This window comes from Vitis riparia, unplaced genomic scaffold, assembly GCF_004353265.1.
Source record: "Vitis riparia cultivar Riparia Gloire de Montpellier isolate 1030 unplaced genomic scaffold, EGFV_Vit.rip_1.0 scaffold380_pilon_pilon, whole genome shotgun sequence".
Taxonomy (NCBI): domain Eukaryota; kingdom Viridiplantae; phylum Streptophyta; class Magnoliopsida; order Vitales; family Vitaceae; genus Vitis; species Vitis riparia.
This window is the reverse complement of record NW_023269672.1, coordinates 1-8,696: the sequence shown is the minus strand read 5'-3', so window position 1 is coordinate 8,696 and position 8,696 is coordinate 1. Positions and strand designations below refer to the sequence as shown.

The window sequence follows — 8,696 nt, the reverse complement described above, 5'->3', positions numbered from 1 at the left end:
GACATTGAAGGTACAGTAAAGAATTTAAGCAACAACTCCAATCCCTTTGTTATATAGACTTGAAGGAGAAATGAAGATGACATAGAATTACAACTGTAAGGAAACTCTGCATTTGAAGACATGAACAACTCTATGCTTGAAATATGCAAATCAAAATCAACAATACATAGAAATAAGAAGCTAAAAAACTGTCACGTGATGCTATTGTCATTCTAGGAACAAGTCCCTCACTTTAAGACTCTTTTACTTTTAGAATATTCTACCATCAACCCATGATCAACCATATTTCCATAAGGATTCATATTAATTTAAGATGGATTTATTATAGAACTAAAATGAGAATACATTTTAAAATGTTTATTGGGAGTAATTCAATTATATTTCAATATATTTGAAAAATAACACTACTAAGAAATTTAAGATACTTGCCATAATTGATGATAAAAATAAGAAGATAATTTTAGACAAAAGTTTTGATCTAGAAAAATCAACAATTTTAATTTTGTTGTTGTCCTATATATAGTAGCTTGAGATATATACTTCACTCCGAATGCATTCCAAATTTGAGTTATAGATGGATATGTTCTTCACTATTTAAGTTTAATTGATAATTTATTCCAAATATGAATTTCTGAAACTAAGTGTTTAGCTAATCTAAAAGAAAGAAAGTCGAGTTTTAGGCATTAGGGTTCGGATTTCCAAACTCAATAAAGTTATAAAATGGCTAATATTTAAGGTGAACCATGTTGAGAATTAAGTGTCTCAAATTCCTAATTTTTATGTATTCTTTTTTGTAGAAATGATATTATATAGAGAATTTTCAAAGTTCATATGTGATTGTAATTAAATTCTTTATAGAATAAAAACTTAGTAAGAATATCTCTCTAAATATTCGAAGTCATGAGAGGAAAAATGTTATGATATAAGATAGAGATAGAGATAAGAAGAAGAGTAAGAGATATTTGATGGAGTAAGAATGTTTACAACTGAAGTTGAAGACATAAAGACTAGGAAGATGATGGATGTTTAAGGACCCAAAAGTTGCTTATGTTTTGTTATCTGTAATATTTTTTTTATTATATAGTGAAATGTTATCTCTCATTTGTAGGTGTAGACATACATGTTGACTAAACCATGCATTTTAAAACTTTGACACCTTTATATGTGGATTATCTTTACTTTATGTGTTCTTTCATTCATATATTTACATTGAAACTTTTGCTAGCCCAATAAATGGTATTAGAGCTTTTGTTGGCCTAACAAACTTAACGTTGTCCTTTCAAGATGTAGTGAAAAGGCCTTTTAAAGGATTTGTATTTTATCATAAAATAGAAAAGAAAGAAAAGAAACATTAGAGAATTTCGACTCCTTCGAACCACTTGGCAATATATTTATCTTATATTGAAGATAAATAACTAGTCCAAATTTTATGGTGTTATATAGTCCACATAGAGATTAAAGTAATTAAGGAGGAAGATGGCTTACCAGTAAGTTTCCATGAGGGCTTGAATGAACAAATAAAATAGAGAGATGGTGGAATATAAGGACTTAGCTAGCAAGCGCACCTGACAATGGAGCTTAAAGCTTGAGATCAGTGCTGGATGCTCTCAATCTTTTACGGCATGGTTCCTGATCATCTGCTTGGTTTTTCCCGACATCATCATGGCCTCTTTGATGATCCAACAACATAGGCACACTGCTGTTTAGAGAATCACGGGTGTACATCAGCTGAACCCCGCACCTCTTGATATTGGGATGAGTAACCTCACCATTAATCCGGGTAGAAAAATCAAACGCAGCCAGAAAGTGCCATGGTTGATTGCGGTGGTACTTATTTGGAATAGCATTCTTAGGATAGAGAGTCACCCACAATTCATCTGATACATCACCATTGATCTCGTGACATTTACACAAAGAATCCATGGAGAGGTGATCCACAACTTCATCCGAATCACCGTGCAATGTCAGATCAAAATAATATGGAACCTCAAAATGATTCCCTTTATGATAAAGAAAGAAGAAAGCCAATCCCAGAAAGTGATCATCCTCGTACCAATTCAAAGGAAGCTCTATTCTTACTTGGCTTCCAATCTCCTGATGCAACACCCACCCTGGAATTCCACCGTTTCCCGGAATAATAATTACCTTGCCTTTCTTCCAATTCTGATTCATGTACTACATATACAATCAGAGCTAATATGTAATTGGAGTACTACTGGGTGGATGAAAAGTTTTAAGTGTCGTTATTAAATAAAAATCAGACCTCAGTACTTGTTGGATTGAACCATTTGAACCATTTGAGGAAAGGACAGAGTAGAGATGATGGACTTGATAACATTTCCAGCTTCGTGCAGCCATGGGCATCTATTTGTGGTAGACTTGATGAAAGCTCTGGAATTTCTTGGAGCATCTTGCAGTGACTGATATCAAGGAGACGAAGTCTACAAATTTGAGTGATGCCAGATGGTATGCTAACCATATGGTTTCCACTTAGATTTAATGTACACAAGGAATATAGACCCCAGATATCAGTGGGTATCGACCTTTCCATTAGATTGCAGTGACTCAAATCTAGTTCTACTAAGGAGCATAAGCCTTCCAGATTCTTGGGAAACTTCTCCAAGTTTGAACAACCAGGGAGTATCAATCGTTTAAGACATCTCAAATCATTAATGCTGCCTGGAATAGTCACAAGTTTCTTGCAATTGCTCAAATACAACATTTGGAGGCTTTTCAGATTTTGAATTGATGATGGTAGTTCTTTTATAGCTGTTCCTTCCAAACCAAGCACCTCTAAGTATTTCATACCCTCCATGATTTGGGGAAAGTTCCGTAGGCTTGAGCACCCATTGAGAAAGAGTCGGCGAAAAGATTTAAACCTACGAATGCTGCTTAGAAGACTCCTTAAGTTCTTGCAATCACTCAAAAACAATGAATTAATATTAAGATGTTCCATTGATGATGGTAGCTCTTTTATACCTGTTCTTAAATCAAGAAATTCTTTCATATCCTCCATGATTTCTGGAAAAGCATCTAGATTTGAACAAACAAAGAGTTGGAGGTCTTCAAGGGACTTTAACCTGCAAATGCTACTTGGAAGACTCCTCAAGTTTTTGCAGTGTTTCACATACAACTCCTTAAGTCCAGTGAGATATTCTATTGCAGAGGGTAATTCCTTAATAGCAGATCCATCAAAGTGAAGATAAGTTAAAGCTTTCATAGAACTCTCCTCTATCTCCAGAAATTTCTCCAAGTTTGAGCAATTATTCAAGTAAATAGTTTCAAGAGAGTCCAAGTATTGAATGCTACTTGGTAAGCTCGTAAGGTTTTCACACCCACTCAAACTCAACAAAGTTAGCTTCTTGAGAACTCCAATAGATGGATCAACGATATTCAAACTTGTACAATATCCAAGTTCTAACTCCTCTAGATTTGGCATATTTGAAAAGTTTGATATTTCAGTGAGCTGCTTCAATCCTAGTAAATTTAAGAACTTTAACTTTCCCAAACACTGTGACAAAGGGAATTTTGATTTAGTACAAAATGAATTTTCATGAACAAAAAATTAATCTCAAACAAAATAATATGATGAAATACTAATTATACCTTATTTCCTTGCCAAAGTTGTTTTATTTTTCTATCCATCATGTTGAGTACAACAAGGTTCTCTCCATGAAAATTTGACGGCAATGATTTCAAAGGGTATCCTTTCCAATGGAGATATCTCAACTCTTGTGAAGGAAATTGAAAATCTTCAGGAAGAATAATTTTATACTCCTTTTTCATGGAACCACAACAATCCATCCCATAAATCTTGAGCAATCTAAGTCGTTTCATCTTTTGCAAAAACCTTTGTACTAAATTGTAGTTGTTTTGATCTAGACAAGTTTAAGAATATGGCCTCAACATTTTTCATCCCCTACAAACAATAACACAGGATTAGGCAAACATAAAAAAGATAAAGCTAGCTAAAATTGTATGGATATGTAACTTAGACAAAAATGATATTGTTCACATTTACGTATTTTTATGAAGCTGAAGAAAGTTCATGAGTTTGATGGTTACCTTCTTCATTGTAAATGCACTATACACATCACTCGGATCCCACAATCTGCTCCATTTTCCAGGATTATCAGGAAATTCACTACGAATAATGTTCCATCCCATTTCTTGTACCAAATCATGCATAAGTATCTTATTTTCAGAAAGAGATATAAGACACTTATCATAAAGGACTTTTATTCCTATCTCTGCATACAAATCACAACTATCCAATATCCTTGAAACAAAGTCTTTGTCTTCCCCTTTAAAAAAACATGCAATATCAAGAAATATTTTCTTCTGTGTATGATCTAATCCGTCAAAGCTTACTTTAAGCACATTTTGAATTTTCACTTCAGGTTCTCTTTCCAATTTACACAATTCACTTTCCCATTGGAGTATTGTCTTGTTAAACAAGAGAGAACCGAGGACTTTTAGAGCTAAAGGAAGGCCATGACAATAATAGATTACACGATTCGAGAGGTGGATAAAGTCTTGTTTGGGAAGATTTTGTCTAAAAGCAAAGAGACTAAAAAGCTCACGAGCTTGTTCAAAATTTAATTCCTCAACCTCATATATGTCATCCATTTCTTGTAACAAATGTTTACTTCTAGTTGTTATGATGACTCTGCTTCCTCTTCCAAGCCAATCACGATTTCTGAGTAAATATTCTAATTGATCTGAATCATCAATGTCATCAAGAACAATAAAAACTCTTTTAAATCGGAGAACGTTTTTTTATCATATTGGCTCCTTGGCCAACATTGCTTACATTTTGATTTCTCTCCACTTGTAGTAGATCACAAAGAAGTTGATTTTGCAAATGATGCAAACCCATAGTATTGCCAACTTCTCTAACATTTTCGAGAAAGCTCATATACTCAAATTCATGAGAAAATTTATTATATATAACTTTGGCGATACTCGTCTTACCCATTCCGCCTATTCCACATATACCAATTATACGAACATCATTCAATTGATCAACACATAGCTGCCGAATTATCTCATTTACATGGGAATCCATACCAACCAAGTTGGCACCAACATCAAACATTCTACAATTCAATCTCATGAATATGTTGTTGACGATTTTCTTAATATGCTCAGACTCATACCTACCAATTGTAAAGTACATGTGATGATTAATTAGGCTATAGCTGATTAAAAAATAAATACATGTTAAGCTTCTTCATGAAAAATGAGTTATAGTAAAAAAAAATTATATCAAAAGTATTAAGTTTTAGAACTCAAATTACACTTTTAGGACATTTTTATTGTATCAAGTATACAAGACAATGAAAATAAAATATGTGGTGAGACATTGTCAAATTGATTTTTTTTGGGAACATTTATAGGCTGCTAAGCATGGAGCAAATTTATATCAAACAAAATCATATTGTAATGACCCACTCTCTTGTGCATATATAGATATCATTTGCAGCTCTCTCTCTCTCTCTCTCTCTCTCTCTATGTTATATGTAACATTATAATTACCCAATCCCCTATTCACAATGGAGACACAAGGTCCTCATCATATCTCATAATATCATGGGTTTGCAGGTCTTCAGTGACTTTCTTGATATACTTTGATTCATGAGTTGCAATCATAAATGACCTTCAAATCTATTCAAGCATTGCACTGTAATTATAAAAATGCATGATTCCTGTAGCAGTAAATAAAACCTAACTTATAAAAGAAAGTTGAATGGAAATTAATAAAGCTTTACCCATCCTTCACATGCTCTCCAGATATATTGGTTGCTTCTGTCAATGCGCTCCTCCAACTTCGCACCTTCTCTTTCATCTCTTCTGAATCTTCTTTGTAATTAGAAAATGCCTCTCCAAACCTTCCTGTCTGGTTTCGTACATGGGATGGATCCACATGGTAGAAAATCGATACCACAGTTTGTTTCATTTCTTTCCTGCACTTCATGATCTTCACCAGCTCATCTAAACACCATCTGGAACCAGCATAGTTTTCCGAGAAAACTATTAGGGAAAACCTTGATTCTTCAATAGCTTTTAGGAATTCAGGTTCAATCTCTTCCCCTCTCTCAAGCGAATCATCTCTAAAGGTATGAATACCTCTTCGAATCAAATTTTCATACAAATGATCAGTGAAATTGAATCGGGTGTCTTCACCTCTAAAACTCAAGAAAATATCAAAACTCCTTTGTGGGATGAAAGTAGAAATAGAAGTAGAACTTGTGGAAGCCATAAGAAACTTTTGCCAAAATCAGAACTTAGAAGGGATTTTGCAAAATTGTGAATGTAGATTGTGCAGATTTTTGTAGCGAAAATTTGCTGATGAAGGATTTTGTGTCAATGTAATCTATAGAGAAAGAAAAAGAAGAAGAAAAAAAAAAGAAAAGTAGGTAGCGCCTAGGGGTACCGAGTACGACTTGTCTGGGAGAGTACACAACTACAGCTGGTCATTGGTAGGTCTTAAAAAGCCCGCTCTTTTTCTCTTTCCAGCGCCCTATGAAAATCTCCCGCCCTTTCCGAAAATATGATAAAATTTTTTTAAAGAAAATGATATCTTGTGTCATCATACAAAAAAATAAATAAATCAAATCAAATATAATTAAAATTATAATTTATATATTTTAAAATTATTTAATCTTTATATAATAAATTAAATAAAATAATTTTTTTATTTTTATTTTCTCTTAATATTTTTGAAAATCAAACATAGTTTTAAACTTTTTTTTGAATGCTTTGTACATGATGAAACCATGTCAAATAAATATGGGAAATTCTACAATACCTCCTTCGGTACCATGCCTTCATTTTTTTTCATCCATTGGATGAAAATGATTAAATCTCAGCCATCCAAATGAAAAAGAAAAAAAAAATTTCAAAAAAAATGTCAACCGGGTACCTCCCCCTCCCGTTCTCTCCCCCATCTCTCCTCCTTTTCCCCTTTTTCCCCCCAAATTTGCTCTCTTCCCCTCCATAGCTGGCTGTCTCACGCATCCTCCATAACCGACTTCCTCAGCTCACCCATTTCCCGCTCTCATCTTTGTTTGCCGACTTCTTCATCTTTGTTTGCCGACTTCCTCCATGGCTCACCCATTTCCCGCTCTCATCTTTGTTTTCTCTCCCTTTTCCCGTTTTTCTCTCCACTGATTCTCCACAGCTGGGTGAAGACCACGGTCGGCTTCAACAGGGCCAACCTCTTCGAGGGCGACGTCGCAGACCTTATCAAAGACGTCTCCACAGCTAGATGGAGACCACCTTCGCCGTCAACCGGGATCAAAGACGTCTTCACAGGTGGGTGGAGACCACCTTCGCCGTCAACCAGGATCAAAGACATCTTCACAGGTGGGTGGAGACCACCATCGCCATGAATCGGGCCAACCTCCTCCAAGCCGACGTCTTGACCTCATCAAAGAAGTCTCCCTCAAGGACTGCGAGCTCAGGATTGTGGGCGAGGTCGGTGCCAAGATCCGAGTCTTAGACTTCATTTCTCCCGATGTCCAGGTCAGCTATTTTTTTTGCTAGATTCTTCTTCTCGAAGATTTTATGTAAATTTTCTGAATTTTTGCTTTCTCTTCCCCCTACCCCTGCATTTTGTCACACGGATAATTTCGGTTCTTTCACACGGAGAATTTTAGTGGAATCTTCATAACCATTGTGTTTTCTTCATATTTTATATTTTGTTTAAGAGGTGTAAGAGGTTGTTTTCAGGTTCTAAATTTAATGGTTTAAAAACCCGAATTGAAGACGTAGCTAGAAGAAGAAGAAGAGGGCGTGTAGTACTAAGGAAAAGAAAGCTGAGAAGGACACAATTGTTTGTTACTCAAAAGGTGCTTGTATCCTAATTATTTGGCGAGTTCTATATAAAGGGAAAAAAATGTGAGTAGTAATTATGTGTTTTACAATATTGTGTCCATTATATTTCATGTTTTTTGTTAGATTTATGGATTGATTACATTATAGAAAAAGAGGGTGGTTAGATTATTGAACATTAAAAAAAATTTATATGTTAATTTTGTCATCATTTTAAATGTAAAGATATTTAGGGAGGATGTTGTAGTTGTAATGGTATTTGTATTTATTTGGCATTTGATTGATTGTAGTAAGATATAAAAATAAAATTTATTGAAATGTGAAAAAAAACTTATGTTGAGATAATGTGGTGGTGAAAGTATGTTTGATTTATTATATCCGAAATCATATTATAAAAATTGACTTAAATGATTTGATTTAATTTTTAGGAGCGAACGCGATGGTCTTGAAGTTGTTAGAAATCCAAAGAGGCCTATCGGCGCTTGGATACATTACTAGTAAGGGAAAATAGAAATATGTAAAATAATATGTTTTTTAATGTATTTTTTGTGGTTGTTATTGTTAAATTTGTTTGAAATTGTTTTGTAGTAACGATCAATTAGCCATGATGAAAAAGAAGGATAAAGGAGTGAAGATAAATGATGATGTAAGGAATAATATTGCTATGTCTAATATAATTACATTTTAAAATTAGAATTTAAATTATGTGACCAATTAATGTAGTTGAGGAAAAAATTGGGCAAGAAGTGGACTGCACTTTCAAAAGTAGAAAAAGAAAATTTCATAGCAAAGTCCAAAGAAAGTTCAAAACAATATTCACTTCAAAAGGGTGTTGTTCCAAAGGTAATTTTTTTTTGTAA

General features: G+C 34.0%; 1 long non-coding RNA gene and 1 pseudogene across 1 annotated transcript; one reads left to right on the top strand and one right to left on the bottom strand.

The window, feature by feature from the left end:
- Window positions 1–1,459: 1,459 nt before the first annotated feature.
- On the bottom strand, window positions 1,460–6,262 carry LOC117909802 (annotated as a pseudogene).
- Window positions 6,263–7,812: 1,550 nt separating this feature from the next.
- LOC117909806 lies at window positions 7,813–8,522 on the top strand. The gene is made up of 3 exons (XR_004650466.1): window positions 7,813–7,902; window positions 8,265–8,333; window positions 8,425–8,522. It is a non-coding gene; the product is annotated as an uncharacterized LOC117909806 (long non-coding RNA).
- Window positions 8,523–8,696: the final 174 nt, after the last annotated feature.